Raw genomic sequence first — 17,395 nt, 5'->3', positions numbered from 1 at the left:
AGTAAGGCCAAGAGATGATTGGCCCCTCCCATTAGTCTTAAAAGACCAGCAACGGCTCTTGGGCTCTTTGTCGGAAAACAACGTTGATAGACTTGTTCTTGTCTTGTTGCACTTCTCTCTTGTCGGCGTCTTCTGCTCCTGAACTTTTGCCAAGAGAAGCCTTTGGCAGTTTGCCTAATTATACCAAGGTTGGTGATTAGACTGAAGAATTTGTGTTAAGAAGAATTTGTTGTAATTTAGTTTGGACTACGCTGAGAATGAGTTAATTCTCAGCTGTTCTAATAAAGTCTGTTTGTTTTGGAACTGTTTGCGTCGATTACTACCTACTTGGGCCTGGGTCACAACCAGTGGTGGGTTGCTCCCGGTTCGCAAGAACTGGTAGTAAAAATTTATAGTAGTTCGGAGAACCGGTAATAACATTGGCTGACCATACCCCCGAACCGGTCCCCGGCCTGGTCACCGCTCGCTTACCCCGCCTACCTCATCAGAGGCTTTTTAAAAAAAAAACTTTTAAAAGCATTTTTTTCTACCTCTTCGGCCAAAAAAAATGCTTTTAAAAGTAAAAAAAAAGGCCTCTGATGATCACGCGGCTCAGCTGGGATCGTCAGAGGCTTCTAAAAGCATTTTTTCTACAACCTCTTCAGCCGAAGAGGTTGTAGGGAAAAAAATGCCTTTAAAAGCCTCTGGCGATCCCAGCTGAGTTGCCTGATCGTCAGAGGCTTCTAAAAGCATTTTTTTCTGCAACCTCTTGGAACGCTTGAGTGGCGTAGGAGGCTAATGCCTCCTAAGGCAGCATTTAACATCCAGTTGCCTGCAATTACTGCGAGTTCAATTCTCACCAGGCTCAAGGTCGACTCAGCCTTCCATCCTTTCTAAGGTGGGTAAATTGAGGACCCGGTTTGTGGGGGCAATAAGCTGACTTTGTATAAATGTACAAAAGTATGAAGGCTATTGCTTAACGCATTGTAAGCCGCCCTGAGTCTCCGGAGAAGGGCGGCATATAAATCAAATTAAAAAAACAAAAACAAAAACGCAAAATAAGGAATAAGAAAATAAGGAACGCAAAATCCAAACTTGATTTAAAACTTTTTTTTTTTAAAAAAGTGATCATTGTCCCTTTTTTTCAAGTCGTAAGGTATTAAGCGATGACTGCAAAAAAAACCCAAAACCTTGCCTCTCAACGTGCTTTTTTCCTGGATGTGCTTCAAGAAAGAGGTCCAGGAATGAAACGTGGACAGGGGGAGGGGGGGGCGTTCCAAGGCCCCCTTCTCCAGCAAGAGAAACTTGGATGGCACCCCGTTCTTGGATCCCTCACGAGAAAGACGTGGAGAGGAATGGCAAGACGGAGATCCAAGAACGGGGATGCGTGTGAACCTCAAAAGGAAGGCAGCCAAAGGGGAAGAGCAAAATATTGTTGCTGGAAAAAGCAGAGGAACAAATGAAGAAAAGAAACGTAGAGGAGGAGAGAGAGACAAGATTAAAATAAAACGAACAGATAAAACAGAGCTGGAAGGGACCTTGTAGGTCATTTAGTCCAGGAGTCTCCAACCTTGGCAACTTTAAGCCTGGCGGACTTCCAACTCCCAGAATTTCGCCGCCAGCTTAGCTGGCTGCGGAATTCTGGGAGTTGAAGTCCGCCAGGCTTAAAGTTGCCAAGGTTGGAGACCTTTGATCTAGTCCAACACCCACCCACCCCGCCCAAGCAGGAGACCCTACACCAGGGGTGTTAAACACGATTTCATTGAGGGCCTCGTCAGGGTTGTGTTTGAACCGGCTTGGCTGGGATGGGTGTGGCCAGGATGGGCATGGCCAGCTCGACGTCACTCATCAAGGATCCATTTTAGGTTGTGACAGCCTCCTGCAGCCCTCTGCCAGCAAAAACGGAGCTCGGGGAGGCCGCACGCAGCTCACCTGAGCTCCGTTTTCAGCCGCGACGGCCTCCTGCAGCCCTCTGCCAGCAAAAACGGAGCTTGGGGAGGCCGCACGCGGCTCACCTGAGCTCAGTTTTCAACCGCGATGGCCTCCTGCAGCCCTCTGCCAGCAAAAACGGAGCTCGGGGAGGCCGCACGCGGCTCACCTGAGCTCAGTTTTCAGCCGCGATGGCCTCCTGAAGCCCTCTGCCAGCAAAAACGGAGCTCGGGGAGGCCGCACGCGGCTCACCTGAGCTGTTTTCAGCCGCGATGGCTTCTTGCAGCCCTCTGCCAGCAAAAACGGAGCTCGGGGAGGCCGCACACGGCCCACCTGAGCTCCGTTTTCAGCCGCGACGGCCTCCTGCAGCCCTCTGCCAGCAAAAACAGAGCTCCCTGCTGGCAGAGGGCTGCAGGAAGCCATCATGGACGTGGCCCTCCCGAGCTCCATTTTTGCTGGCAGAGACACAGTGGGCTGGTCCTTTGCTGCATCCAGGGCGGCCCCACAAGCCAGATCTAAGCACTCTGCAGGCCGGATCTGGCCTTGAGTTTGATACCCCTGCCCTACACAATTTCTGACAGATGGCAGTCCAGTCTCTTCTTGAAAGCCTCCAGTGATGAAGCTCCCACAACGTCCGAAGGCAACTTCTGTTCCATGGGTTGATTGCTCTCATTGTCAGAAAATTTCTCATTTCTAGGTTGAATTAATCAATCAGAATAGTTAGAAGGGACCTTGTAGGTCATCTAGTCCAACCCCCTGCCCAAGCAGGAGACCCTACACCACTTCTGACAGATGGCAGTCCAGTCTCTTCTTGAAAGCTTCCAGGGATGAAGCTCCCACAACGTCCAAAGGCAACTTCTGTTCCATGGGTTGATTGCTCTCGGTCAGAAAATTTCTCCTTATTTCCAGGTTGAATCTCTCCTTGATCAGTTTCCATTCATTATTATTATATAGAGCCTTGGTGGCGCAGCAGACTAAAATGCTGTTAAGTAGCACCAGCTGCCTGCAATTACTGCAAGTTCAAATCTCACTAGGCTCAAGGTTGACTCAGCCTTCCATTCTTCCGAGGTAGGTAAAATGAGGACCCGGATTGTGGGGGCAATAAGCTGACTTTGTATAAAAAAGAACACCGCTTGGGGGGGGGGCGAAAGTCCTACTAAGCAGGTATATACAAAAGTATGAAGGCTATTGCTTAATGCATTGTAAGCCGCCCTGAGTCTCCGGAGAAGGGCGGCATATAAATCGAATCAATCAATCAATCAATCAATAAGTAAATAAATAAGTAAATAAGTAAATAAATAAGTAAATAAGTAAATAAGTAAGTAAATAAATAAATAAATAAATTCCTTGTCCGGCCTTCGGGTGCTTTGGAAAATAGAACCCCCCACTCCTCTCTGTTGCAGCCCCTCAAGTATTGGAACACTGATGTCGTGGCAACGTAGGACTCCCCATTGATCAATCTCTGATGAGTTTTGAATGGAAGACATGTACTATAGGCACGGAGTTGCAACAGCGCGATCTTAGTAGGGGCGGGAAGCACTTCGGATGTGTAGCAACTAAGGCGACCAGAGTTTTGTGGCCACAGTGATACACAAACGCAAGTAATGAACCCAAACAGCTAAGACACTGCATTACAAACCCAGGAACTCCCTGGTGCAAAGTTAAAACCTTTCCCCACATATCCATTAGGTTCCCACATCACCTGAAGCACCGGTTTAATTAGGGTTTGCTGAACGCATCGTTAAACTCTTCACTTGCAGATGTGCTAAGTCGTAAACTACGGCTGACAATCTGAAAGGACTGCATTCAATCATTTCACACCAAGCGGGCATCAAACATTACTAGTTCAAGCGTGTCGAACCCTGGCAACTTTTAAGCCTTGTGGACTTCAACTCCCAGAATTCCCCACAGCTGGCTGGGGGAATTCTGGGAGTTGAAGTCCACAAGGCTTAAAAGTTGCCAAGGTTGGATACCCCTGCACTTAAGAGCTTAATAGCACACCTGTCTGTCCAATCTTCTGAAATTCTCTACCCATCACAGCTAGGTTCAAGCATCACTTTAAATTCAGGTTTAAGTAAATAAGAGGGATTTGAAGATTAGTGTGAAGTTTAGCTTAAACTTGTTGACTGCTTTTTCCTTCTTTCTTCGTGTGTGTGTGTGTGTGTGTGTGTGGATGGAGATGATAGATGATAGATAATGATAAAAGATAGATAGATAGATAGATAGATAGATAGATAGATAGATAGATAGATAGATAGATAGATGTGTAAAGAGATTAGGTAGGTAGGTAGGTAGGTAAGATAGATAGATGAGATGATAGAATGATAGAGATGATAGATGAGATAGAGATGAGAGAGATGAGAGATGAGAGAGATGAGAGATGAGAGAGATGATAGAAATGGTAGATGAGATGATTGATAGAGATAGATAAGAGATGATAGATGAGATATAAAGAATGATAGATGATAGAGAATGATATAGAGAAAGATAGATGATGATAGAGAATGATAGATAAGATAGATATGATAGATGATAGAGAATAAGAGAGATGATTGATAGATATAAATGAGAGAAGATATAGAGAATGGTAGATGATGATGATAATGATAGATGATAGAGATGATAGAGATAGATAGATGATAGATAGATGATAATGATAGATGATAGAGATGGTAGATGAGATAGATATGATAGATATAGAAAATAAGAGAGAGATTATTGATATAGATAGATGAGATAGAGAATGATAGAGAGAGATGATAGATAGATAGATAGATAGATAGATAGATAGATAGATAGATGAGATGAGAGATAGGTAGACAGACAGACAGAGTTGTAAAAGGAAAGGAGAATTTACTGCTTTTTCTTTTCTTTCAGCACCCAGCCACGGTGGATTCTACATGATCACTTTTTCCTCTCTCTCTCTTTTTTTTTGGTACACCATTTTTTTCTTTTTTGTAATCGTTAGGCATGCTTTTGTTTTGCTTGTTCGTTTTCCTGTTCTGTATTTTATTTTTTATGATAAAACTATACATTAAAAAAAAAGGTTTAAGTGAATCAGCCACGATGGGTTCGATGCATGCAATTTACTAACCCTGGGCTTACACGCCGACACACCTTCGTTCACACAAATCCCTCCAGATAAACCCAGCTTGAACGTTTTGCAAAGATTTCGTGTGCAACAGAATAATCCAGTTATCTCTGCTTTTCAACAGGAGAAAATCTGTGGTCCAGCCATTCGTGGCAGAGGGAGGTCCCACTTTAAGCAGGATGCAAGCGCACACACACACACAAAAAATAATAATTGCGATATGACCACAAAGAGACTGTGAGAACAGAAAGGAGTACAAATTGTGGCCACTTAGGCTGGACAAATAGGGACACGGTGGCTCAGTGACTAAGACACTGAGCTTGTCGATTGAAAGGTCAGCAGTTCAGCGGTTCGAATCCCGAGCGCCGCGTAACGGGGTGAGCTCCCGTGACTTGTCCCAGCTTCTGCCAACCTAGCAGTTCGAAAGCACTTAAAAAATGCAAGTAAAAAAAATAGGGACCACCTTTGGTGGGAAGATAACAGCGTTCCATGCGCCTTTGGCGTTGAGTCATGCCGGCCACGTGACCACGGAGACGTCTTCAGACAGCGTTGGCTTTTCGGCTTTGAAACGGAGATGAGCACTGCCCCCTAGAGTCGGGAACGACTAGCACAGATGTGCGAGGGGAACCTTTAGCTTTATCTTAGGCTGGACAATGTTGATGTCCAGCGTTTGTGGCTGATGAAGGATCGATTTTCTAAACTTCTCAGGGATGGGACTTTCAGAAGTCCCTGCAAATTCCAAAAAGGCCGGAGTGGGGATGGGTAGGTGGGAGGAATGTCTCCCAGGTACCCACAACTCATCTATTTGCGCCCAACCCTGGAAAACAATAACTAAGGGACTTCCTCGCTGGCTCTTTCCAGCATCTTTTCCTTCTCTCCGTTCTCACCACTTCCCAGCACAGTTGGTTCTGCAGCAGATTTGGGGCTGGGGGAGGTGCTGGGGGAAAGAGAGAGAAATGTGTGGGTGCTTTTTTAAAGCAATCGCTGCTATAAAAAGGATTGCGTGTTTTTTTTTTTCTTCTCAAATTTGGCACACGGCGTCACAGATGCTTGCCGCAAAAGGAGCCGAGGAGAGGAACAAAATTGTCCTGAGCATCCACCTGGCTAACTCTCCCCTTGTTCTCCTTGGAGAAGAGAAAAAGGTCCACGCAAGGGTGGGGGTGGGAAAGGAGGGAGGGAGGGGGCTACGGAAAAGTTTCAAGGAAAGGACAAACGGCATCTCTGTTACTCGTGACATTTTTCTTGCGACGGTTGTCAAAATCCGCTCAAGTGAAGGTCAGGCAACACGCTGATATTTTAAGCCGGTGTAAACGCACCTCTTGCCTCTTGTCTTATCGAGATGTCGATTATTTGATGTTCTCCTACAGTTCTTGTTTAGACACGGATAGGACAGCTCGGATCCTATCCGCACAGATGCCAAGATACACCGATCCAATAGTACACGAGCCAATTTTTACCGTTCTTGCAGGAAAAGGAAGCTATTAATACCACTCTATAAAGGAGGCACTAAAAGGAGGCAGTGATGTTACTCTATAAAGCAGGGGTGAAATCCAGCAGGTTCTGGAGAACCGGTAGCGGAAATTTTGAGCAGTTTGGAGAACTGGCAAACACCACCTCTGGCTGGCCCCGGAGTGGGGCGGGAATGGAGATTTTGCAATATCCTTCCCCCAGGAGTGGGGAGGGAATGAGGATTTTGCAGTATTCTTCCCTTGGAGTGCAGTATCCTTCCCCTGCCACGCCCACCAAACCATTTATAGATAGATAGATAGATAGATAGATAGATAGACAGACAGACAGACAGACTGACTGTAGATAGAGATAGATAGAGTAGAGTAGAGTAGAGTAGAGTAGAGTAAAGTAGAGTAGAATAGAATAGAATAGAATAGAATAGAATTTTTATTGGTCAAGTGTGAGTGGACACACAAGGAATTTGTCTTGGTGCATATGCTCTCAGTATACATAAAAGAAAAGATACATTCATCAAGAATCATAGATAGTTAGATAGAACGAGCACTTAAGACTTATATGTCACTTTATAGTGCTTTTGCAGCCCTCTCTAACTCTTACCCCCAACAATCTGGGTCCTCATTTGACCCACCTCGGAAGGATGGAAGGCTGAGTCAACCGTGAGCCGGTCAGGATCGAACTGCTGGCAGTGGGCAGAGTTAGCCTGCAATACTGCATTCTAACCACTGTGCCAACATGGCTCTTAAGAGAGATAAAGAGATAGAGAGATAGATATAGATGGATATAGATACTGTAGATAGATATAGGTAGGTAGGTAGGTAGGTAGGTAGGTAGGTAGGTAGGTAGGTAGGTAGATAGATAGATAGATAGATAGATAGATAGATAGAACAAGCACTTAGACTTATATGCTGCTTTATAGTGCTTCACAGCCTGCTCTAAGTGGTTTACAGAGTCAGCCTCTTGCCCTCAACAATCTGGGTCCTCATTTGACCCAACTCAGAAGGATGGAAGGCTGAGTCAACCTTGACCCTGGTGAGATCCGAACTGCCAAATTGCAGGCAGCAATTCTTGATGCTTTTAGCTCCATCCTTCAGTGGCATGAAACAAACAAACAAACAAAAAAACAAAACCCAAAACCCAAACCTATTTCAAAAGCCTTAAACACGTCTTTCTCAAAGTTGGCAATAAAGCTGGCTGGGGCATTCTGGGAGTTGAAGTCCACGTATCTTAACATGGCAGAGTTTGAAAAGCACCATCTTAAACCGTCTTAAATGGATCGCGCCACCAAATTTTTGGGGCAAATTTCAAGTTGCGATAGGAACATGCAAACCTGGCCAAGGAAACCCACTAGGTAAGAGAGTCAAGAGCTGGCATTTCCACTGGCCAATGTCTGAAAGATTTGCCCATGTGTCAGTCAAGAGAGAGAGAGAGACAGAGAGAAAGAGAGAGAGAAAGAGAGAAAGAAACAAAGAGAGAGAAACAGACAGAGAGACAGAGAAAGAGAGAGAGACAGAGAAACAGAGAGAAGGACAGAGAGAGAGAAACAGGGAGAGCAAGAGAGAGAAACAGAGGAAGAGAGAGAGAAACAGAGAGACACAGAGAGAGAAAGAAAGAGAAACAGAGAAACAGAGAAAGAGAGAGACAGAGAAACAGACAGAAAGAGAGAGAGAAAGAGGGAGAGGGAGAGAGAGAGAGAGAGAAACAGAAAAAGAGACAGAGTCAGAGAAACAGAGAGAGACAGAGAGAAACAGAAAGAAAGAGAAAGAGAGAAGCAGAGAGAGAAACAGAAAGAGAGAGACAGAGACAGGGACACAGAAAGACAGAGAGACAGAGAAACAGAGAGAGAGAGACAGAGAGAGAAACAGAAAGAGAGAGAGAAAGAGAGAAACACAGAGAAAGACAGAGAAACAGAAAGAGAGTGACAGAGACACAGACACAGAGAGAAAGACAGAGAGACAGAGAAACAGAGAGAGAGAGACACACACAGGGACCAAATCCTCCTTCCTTTCCTGTCTCATCAAAAATACAGAAAGAGCAGATGGGTGTTTTCCTGCACCGGAGCCTGTTAACTCAGCAGACGCCAAGATCCCCTCCCAGACATTTAAAAAAAAAAAAAAAAGTTAATTGTTGACAGCCTGCACGATACAATTAATGTATTCATCAATCCCATTAATTAATAATTGATGCTTTCTTCCTCTTCCCAGAGAGAGGCAAAATGGAAAAAAAAAAAAGGAGAGAAGAATTCTGTGTATCCCTTTAAGCCTGCCAGCGATTCTGCAGCAAAAGAGGGAAGGATTTCTTTTCCTTCAAGGATCCGGGGCGCACGCCAACGATCGGCAGGTATATCCAAGGAAAACCAGTTACAACGGGCGTTATGAAATACTTTCCCTTTATCCTGCTAACCCGTGGGAAGAAAACGACAAGGGACAGGTTCTACTGCTTACCGAAAACCATCACAGCCCAAGGAGAAATAGATAATTTTCTGTGTTTTTCCATAACGCAGAATGGAAAACGAGGTTCTTGGGAGGGTTTTCGATGCATAATTCCTTTAAAAAAAAAAAAGGAGAGTTATTCCTTCTACGCTCTGCACATCCATCCTCCTGCATTGTTCGAGGGACCTTCCAGCCTCCTTTTAAGGGGACTGACCTCTAGACCTGAAACCAGAAATATTTCTGTTGGGTATAGTGCCGGAGGTTTAAAAATAAAGGGACTACATATTTAGTTTTGCATGTACTGACAGGAGCAAGGATTGCATTTGCAAAATATTGGAAAAATTAGAACACTCCCATCAGATGAGGATGCAATTCGGAAAATGTTAAGATTGTGCTGAGATGGACAGACCGGCTTTAAAAATGAAAGATGAAGAAGACACCGAATATTACTTGATACGGGAATAGATTCTATGAACGGTTAGAGACAAGAGGTAGAAATTAGATGACGAAAGATAATTGCTATCTATGAATTAAACAGAAAGATGATTTATAATTATAAATACGACAATACAATTAACAGAATTATAAATGAGCCAATACAAAGAGAAATATAGCCAAAACTATTCCGTTACATAACAGGGACGCGGTGGCTAACACGCTGAGCTTGTCGATCGAAAGGTTGGCAGTTCAGCGGTTCGAATCCCTAGCGCCGCGTAACGGGGTGAGCTCCCATGACTTGTCTCAGTTCTGCCAACCTAGCAGTTCGAAAGCACATAAACCTAGCAGTTCGAAAGCACGTAAAAAAAATGCAAGTAGAAAAATAGGAACCACCTTTGGTGGGAAGGGAACAGCGTTCCGTGTGCCTTCGGCGTTGAGTCATGCCGGCCACATGACCACGGAGACATCTTCGGACAGCGTTGGCCCTTTGGCTTTGAAACGGAGATGAGCACTGCCCCTTAGAGTCAGGAACGACTAGCACATATGTGCGAGGGGAACTTTTACTTTTACCTTTATTCCGTTACATTGTCACTATTGCTACTAGTATATGTGTTAATATTTCTTCTTGGTTTTTCCTTGTTTTTCTTTTACACCCTGATGATACACTGTATTCAAAATGTTTATGAATAATAAAAATAATAATAATAAGGGGATTGACTTTCCACTTCCCCTGGTGCACACCGCAATCCACACAACAAAGAAACTTTCCGAGAACCAAAATGCACCAACTCATCCTTTACACCCTTGGGAATAACCCTTCTGCCTTTGCAAGAAGGAAACAGCGCTGAGACTCACAATAAGCTGTTTTTAGCCACTCATCCCTTTCACTAAAAAAAAAAAACCCTTCCCCAAGTTCCTGAGAGGAGACCCCACCCTGAATTTCAGAGAGAAGAAAGCTAGGAACTAGTGTGCTGCAGCTGCCAAAAAAGCCAACACAGTTCTGGGCTGCATCAACGGAGGGATAAAATCAAGATCACGGGAAGTGTTAATACCACTTTATAAGGCCTTGGTAAGGCCACACTTGGAATCCGGCATCCAGTTTTGGTCGCCACGATGTAAAAAAAGGTTTGGAGACTCTAGAAAGAGTGCAGAGAAGAGCAACCAAGAGGATTAGGGGACTGGAGGCTAAAACATATGAAGAACGGCTGCAGGAACTGGGTATGTCTAGTTTGATGAAAAGAAGGACTAGGGGAGACATGATAGCAGTCTTCCAATATCTCAGGGGCTTCCACAAAGAAGAGGGAGTCAAGCTCTTCTCCAAAGCACCTGAGGGCAGGACAAGAAGCAACGGGTGGAAACTCATCAAGGAGAGAAGCAACCTAGAATTAAGGAGAAACTTCCTGACAGTCAGAACAATTAGTCAGTGGAACAACTTGCCTCCAGAAGTTGTGAACGCTCCAACACAGGACGTTTTTAAGAAGAGGTTGGATAACCATTTGTCTGAAGTGGTTTCCCTGCCTAAGCAGGGGGTTGGACTAGAACAGGGGTCAGCAACCTGCAGCTCTGGAGCCGCATGTGGCTCTTTCAGCCCTCTGCTGCGGCTCCCTCTCACTCAAAATATACACCACGATCACCAATGCGCGACATCCGCTGGCACGTGATTTATTGAGAATTTTCAACCCCCGGTAGACCAACCATGGATAAATCCAAGAAAAGAAAAGTTTAAGAAGAAAACAGAACGTTGAATTCAACTACAGATGCTAGTTTTGTGGCCGCTCGAGAATTAGGCACAGGAAGGGTTCTGTGGCTCCCGGTGTTTTCTTTTCTGTGGGAAACGGGTTCTGTATCTTTTTTGAGTGTTTAAGGTTGCAGACCCCTCCCACTCTGTTATTCTATTCTGTCCTGTTCTGAACCATCAGGTAAGTTAAATCTTGGTGCAGTAAATTTAGTTGAAAGATAAACGGAAGTACAATCCTATGCACACAGAAGATTATGGTATATCCTTTAGGTGAGCGAGTTTCTTTTATCGTCCCAAAAATATGTTTGTGTAGGAGGAAATGGGATTGGAATTCCAAGATTTTATTGGGTTTGGTTAAAGCACCAGGCTAGAAACTGGGAGACTGAGAGCTCTAGTTCTTCCTTGGGCACGAAGCTTGTTGAGAGCCAGTCGCTCTCTCTCAGCCCCAAGGAAGTGGCAATATCAAACCAATATCTGAAAAACCTGGTTAAGAAAACGGCAGGGACTCGCCCAGGCAGTCTTTGAGAACTGGGCAGGATTAAACAGAAGAAAAAAAAAAAGGTATTAAACGGAATTTATTCGCTTTCTATTCCCTCTATGAGAAATGAGTCCATTTTACAGAACAGCCATAACTGCCACGTCAAAAGTGGAAGTTCTTCCACTTGTTCTTTTCAGCTAGTCCTGCTTTATTACTTACATTCATAGATTTAATTCTTAGCAAATGAGATCCATGAATACAGTACGTTCCTACTGAACGCTGCATCAGAGCCTCTGAGCATATGCAAAGTGCATCCATCTCCCTGCAGGACAAATAACACCTCCAAGTATCTCACACCGAGTTATAATATTCCTGTTAGAGAAAGCTACTTTTCAAACACACTTAAGAAACATTAAAAAAAAAAACCACCAGTACTTAACATAAGAGATAATTTACATAAAATATTTTTTTAAACAAATAACGACGCGAGATAAGTATTTGTACATCTGCTTTAAAAAAATAAAATTAGAAACGGCCTTTTTCTGCAGCAGCCGGTAAAGCCATCCAGGTTAAATTAAAAAACATCTTTGATGCAATTTGCATAGTGTTGACATCTGATACTACAAGGAAAATGAATTATATATCTAGCCGGACAGTTTTATGGGCCTGACTTAGTTAAGCTGGAAAACCTACGCCAATTTCACAGAACTGCCCAGCTTAAAAATATTAAAATGTTAAAAATATTAACATTATTCAATCCATGACTAGGACATAGCCAGAAGTTACCCATCCGCCATTTGGTCTGCTCTAAGCAAACGAAATAGAATAGAGCTGGAAGGGACCTTGGAGGTCTTCTAGTCCAACCCCCTGCTCAGGGAGGAAACCCTACACCACTTCAGACAAATGGTTGTCCAACCTCTTCTTAAAAACCTCCAGTGTTGGAGCATTCACAACTTCTAGTGGCAAGCTGTTCCACTGGTTGTCCTCCCTGTTAGGAAGTTTCTCCTCAATTCCAGGTTGCTTCTCTCTTTGTTTAGCATCCATCCATCCGTTTATTGTCTTACCTTCTGGTGCTTTGGAGAATGATTGCATGTGGGGATAAGGATTGTCATTTTTTTTTTTGTATTTTTGTGACTTTTTACTACGTTACGGGCCTCTGACATGCCGGGATCCACAGATATATTCGTTCTATGGCAGTGATGGCTAACCTTTTTGCCGTCGTGTGCCAAAAGTGGGGGGGGGGGAGTGCAGGGGGGTGAGCACGTGTGTGCCCACATCCATAATTCAATGCGCCCCCCCCATGCACACATGACCCCCTGCGCTCCCACCGCTTTTGGCCCGTGATGGCCCCGGTAGGCCTGTTTTTTTTGCCCTCCCCAGGCTCCAGAAGCTTTCTAGGTGCCTGGGGAGGGCGAAAACGGCCTTCCCCAACCCCCTGGAGGCCAGAAACGGCCCGTTTCCCGATTTCCGTCCCGGTCTTTGGGTAAATGTTTGAAAGTTAAAAGGAGAAGGCAAAGCCAGAGGCAAAATATGAGTATATTTCTAGTGGGTGGTGAACAAAAGCCAAAGCAAAAATCTTCAACGCTTGCAATTATCCTCGACGTACGACTATCATGGTGTGCCCAAAATTTGGCAGTTCTTAAAGCGAGTCGAGCCCCCGTCGTGATTTTTTTTTTTCCTCCCCTGCCACAGTTGATAAGCGAATCGCAGCAGCTGTTATGCAGATCGTGCAACCGTTAAGTGAATTTGTGACTTTGCTTGTCGGGAAGTCGGCTGGGAAAGTTGCAAACGGAGAATCTGTAGATTTTCTTAGTCGTCCCGGTCATGGTTGTCTTAAAAAGTGCTTTTTCAGGAAACCATGACGTAGACCAGGGGTCTGCAACCTTAAATACTCAAAGAGCCATTTGGACCAGTTTCCCACAGAAAAGAAAACACCAGGAGCCACAAAACCTGAGTGGGCGTGGCCAACTCAATGTCACTCACTTCCACCAGTCACATGACACCCCCTAGCCACGCCCTACCCAGGTTCTGTTGCTCCCAGTACTTTCTTTTCTGTAGGAAACAGGTATGTCTATCTCTCTCTCTCTTATATATATATTATTTATATATATATTATTTATATATATATATATATATATATATATATATAGAGAGAGAGAGAGAGAGAGAGAGAGAGAGAGAGAGAGAGAGAGAGAGAGAGAGAGAGAATGTATGTATGTAAAAAAAGAAGCAGACATACTGCGAACTCTGGAACTTAATTCTTAATTCTTTTAAAATTTTAAAATCTTAAGTTCCGGAGTTCGCAGTATGTCTGCTTCTTTTTTTACTAATATACCTGGAACTCGTATTTTTAGAATAGTTTGTTATACCATAAAAGGGTCAGCGGCATCTGACTATATATAATCAGCAAGTACAGGGGCGCTTCGCTCCCACTCTGGAAAATGGAGCAAGTCTCCATCCTCTGCCGTCACCCTTACCTTCTCAGGCCAGGCAAGGAGTGACTGGGAGGGGAGGGTGAGGGGCGGGGCCAGCCAGTGGTGTTCAGCCAACAGGGAACCACAGCAGGGGGACGAAAGAGCCGCATGCAGCTCCGGAGCCGCAGGTTGCTGACCCCTGACCTAGACGACCGAGAATCTCTACAGACGTTTAGCTATACAATTTGGGATGAACCCCCTTGGAATGGGGTGGGAGTAGAAACGGATTTCCAGAGGGGAAAAAAACTGCAGACTACAGGAACCATTTGCACCACTCAGGTGACCCTGAGGACACAGGTAAACCTCCAAGTGGCCTCAACGACCCTCAAAAAGGATGCAAAGGACCAGCTGTCTGCAAGGAGCATAAATCCTTCCATTCCCCACCATCCAGTCAGAGCTGAAGAAGCTTCTTGGATGAGAAGCCAAACGTCTTCAAAAGAAAAAAATACCAAGGAAGTCCAGTTGCCTCCTGAAAAAGCACTGTGAGGATTACAAAACGGAGATCACGTCATCCCAGGACGCTGCCACCAAGTGTGAAACAGTTACCAAATGCCTGAATTTTCATCACCTGACCATGTGGGGAATGCTGCAACGGCCTTAAGTGTGGAAAAAACGGCTCTAAGTCACTTTTCCCCCCCCCAGTGTCGTCGTAACTTCGAATGGTCCCTAAATGAACAGTCACAAAACGAGGACTACACTTTGTGTGTGCCAGGCTTCATTTTTTTTTAAAGGTCAGGACAAGAGAAGACCATGAATAGGATGATGCCATCGTGCGTCATGGAAAATTTGCACCCTCGTTTTCCGAGACATCACGCCAAGAGCATCCTGCAACGGCTGCCTTGAAAAATGCATGTCCCAAATTCCCAAAGTCCCAAATTCAGCGGGGCTTCTCCAGACCCACCGCAATCGGAGGCCTCACCCCACAAGTGACCCATTAAACCTTGCAAACTTTCCTCAAGACGCCCCAGGCTTTTTACACGCGGCCTTCATCCCCGCCACCGCCGCATCCAAATCTTAATATCGCGAGATATTTATTGTTACCGTCCCGAGTCAAAAAAGACAATCCCGCAACTATATTATTCGGAACCCGTAAACGTCCCGTGCCAAGGGACTCCGTGCGTCATAGCAAGCTCTCTCTTAGATTGAGATGGGGCTTAAACCTGATTAAAAAAAGATGTAATTGACAGAATCTTTTGACGGAGAACTCAGGGGTGACTTCTCCACTCTCCACCCCCCCCCAGTCCATCCCACCTACCCCCCTCCAACCGGATTAATGCAGCTATGAAAAGACACCAACCAGCCGGCTTCTATTGTCGGCAAGGAAAGAAAGGTTGGCCACCTGAAAGGAAGACCCTCATTTTATACCCAATAAACGGAAATCAAAAAGCAACTTCGGATGTTTCCCATCCCAGCTGTATTTCAAGCACTCCGGAAAGAATCCAGAAAAGGGGGGGGCAGAAATATTCCCCAATTTTATCTCCAACTGGGCACGAATTCAGATCTCGGGAGACCCTAGAATCCGTCACAGAGCGAATCCCCCCTTACTTATCGGAGCCAGGAACCGGCTCCCCTACACAGGCCTGACTCTCTCAAGGACAACCCAGGGCAATCTGTGCGCCCCCCCCACCCCCCAATCCCACTGCAGCCCCTAACCCAACTTCCAATCTGCTTTCCCAGCAGATTGCTGGAAGTCACCTCTTAAGGGGGACGGGTAAACCCAGCACCCTCTGAGGGTAGCCCACCCCCCACCCCAATAATTCTGCCCTTGTCCTAGGCCGAGCTTCTTTCTCTCCTTCTTCTGGGGGTCCTTCCAAGCCCCCCTTTGCCCCTACCCCTTTTCCCCCCAATTGCACCCTTCCTGCAGGATTGCTTTCCTCTCCTGCTTCTCCCCCACTCCCCCCCCAAATCCCTTCTCCTCTTCTCCATCTGCTTTTCACACCGCTTCCCAGGTTGCCAAGCTGCCCCTTTGCCCCCCCCCACCCCCCAAAGACCCCCACCCCCAATGCCCTGCCTGGGGGAAAAACTGGCCTTTGCAAATCTTCTCCCATGCCCCCTTCCCCAGTGGGGGAAATTTCCACAGGGTAGTCCAGCCTCTCTTCTGCCCAACTGGGGGGGGGATGTATGGGGGGGTTCCCCTCTCCCCAAAGTCTTCTTCCCCAACCCCCACCCCGACCAGATGCCCCTTCCCCACTAAAAGCCAGTTGCAACCTGGCTTGATGGGAGGGATGGGGGAAGAGGAGAAGCAAAGTGGGAGGGAGAGGGGGGGCTGCTGGCTGGGGATGATGGGAATCGGAACTCTGGAAGGGGGGGAGGCAAGCTGGGTGTGCGTGGAGGACCGCAGCCTGGGAAGCCTTTTGCAAGATCCGCGGCTTCCTCCTCCTCTTCCTCCTCCTCCTCCTCCCCCCCTTGCATCTCCCCGGTCCTCCTCCTCCTCCTCTTCCTCCCCGCCCCCCGGGGACCCTTTTCCCCGCTCGCCTCGCATTGCATTGCATTGCACCACCCCCTTCCATCTTTGCACGCCTCCCTCCTCTTCCTCCCCACCCACCCACCCCCCACTCTTCCCCGCCCAGACCCCTCCTCCCCCCTCTTTGCAACCCCTCCTTGTCTTACCGGCTTCCCCACGCGGGAAAAAAGGTCCCCCGTCCGGTTCCACGCAGCCCCCAACCGCCGCCGGCGGCCCCGTCCCGGCTCCGTCCGACTCTTTTTGCAAAGCGCCGCAGCAAGCAAGCAAGCTAGCAAGCTTTCAGGGGCTCCGGGAGCACGTGACGGCGCCCGGCTCCCTCATAGGCTGGGCCCGGACCAGGGCTGCCCGGGCAACGCTAAGCCCGCCTCCTTCTTTCGCTTGCCCCGCACCTGAGCAAGCGAAGCCGCCTTTACGCTCTCGGCGCAAAGCTATCCCCCGCCGTTGGCGTATCGCTCGGCTACCTGTGCCGCCTTACGCAACCTGCGTAGCGCGTTGCCGCCTCAGCCGCCGCCGCTCTCTCGCTTACCTTTTCGCGCCTCCTTCTGAGGCGCTACGCAAATGGCGTTGCCCTGTCTCTCTCGTTCTCTCTCTCTCCCTCACCCACCCCACTCCTTGGGGAGGGTCGGGGAGAAGCGGGGGGGGGGGTGGTCCTTCCCACACACCCCTCCCTTTTCTTTCGCAAAAAGACGCAAACCTCAGAATCGGGGGGGCACCTGCGGGTTGTGAGGAGGGGAAAAAGCAGCCCTTACGCTGGTGGCGTAAGAAGGAGCGCCCTGCTTTCCCCCTGCGCAAAGTGCGTAAGGGTTGGAAATACTGGCTTTCCTCTCCACCCCCCTTTAAAAAGGAAGGTGCAATGGAAAAAAAAGGGGGGAGACGGGGGAGGAAAAAAGAGGAGAAAGCGGAGT

The 17,395-nt window shown here is 46.7% G+C and overlaps 1 protein-coding gene across 8 annotated transcripts in view; it reads right to left on the bottom strand.

Annotated features, from left to right (window-relative positions):
* Window positions 1-17,124, bottom strand: part of STRBP (spermatid perinuclear RNA binding protein) — a 94,944-nt gene extending 77,820 nt beyond the window's left edge. For 5 of the 8 annotated variants that reach the window (XM_034438752.3, XM_034438753.3, XM_034438750.3 and 2 more), the window contains exon 1: window positions 16,637-16,889. The gene's annotated coding sequence lies outside the window, so the exon portion shown is untranslated. Of the gene's footprint in view, window positions 1-16,636; window positions 16,928-17,016 lie in introns of those variants that run through there. The other 3 variants (XM_087879488.1, XM_087879486.1, XM_087879484.1) reach the window with 3 other exon arrangements.
* Window positions 17,125-17,395: the final 271 nt, after the last annotated feature.

Source organism: Pantherophis guttatus, chromosome 16 (assembly GCF_059756535.1).
Source record: "Pantherophis guttatus breed Tessera chromosome 16, ASM5975653v1, whole genome shotgun sequence".
Classification (NCBI taxonomy): domain Eukaryota; kingdom Metazoa; phylum Chordata; class Lepidosauria; order Squamata; family Colubridae; genus Pantherophis; species Pantherophis guttatus.
The sequence above is the reverse complement of the archived record's forward strand: the minus strand, read 5'-3'. Positions and strand labels throughout refer to the sequence as shown.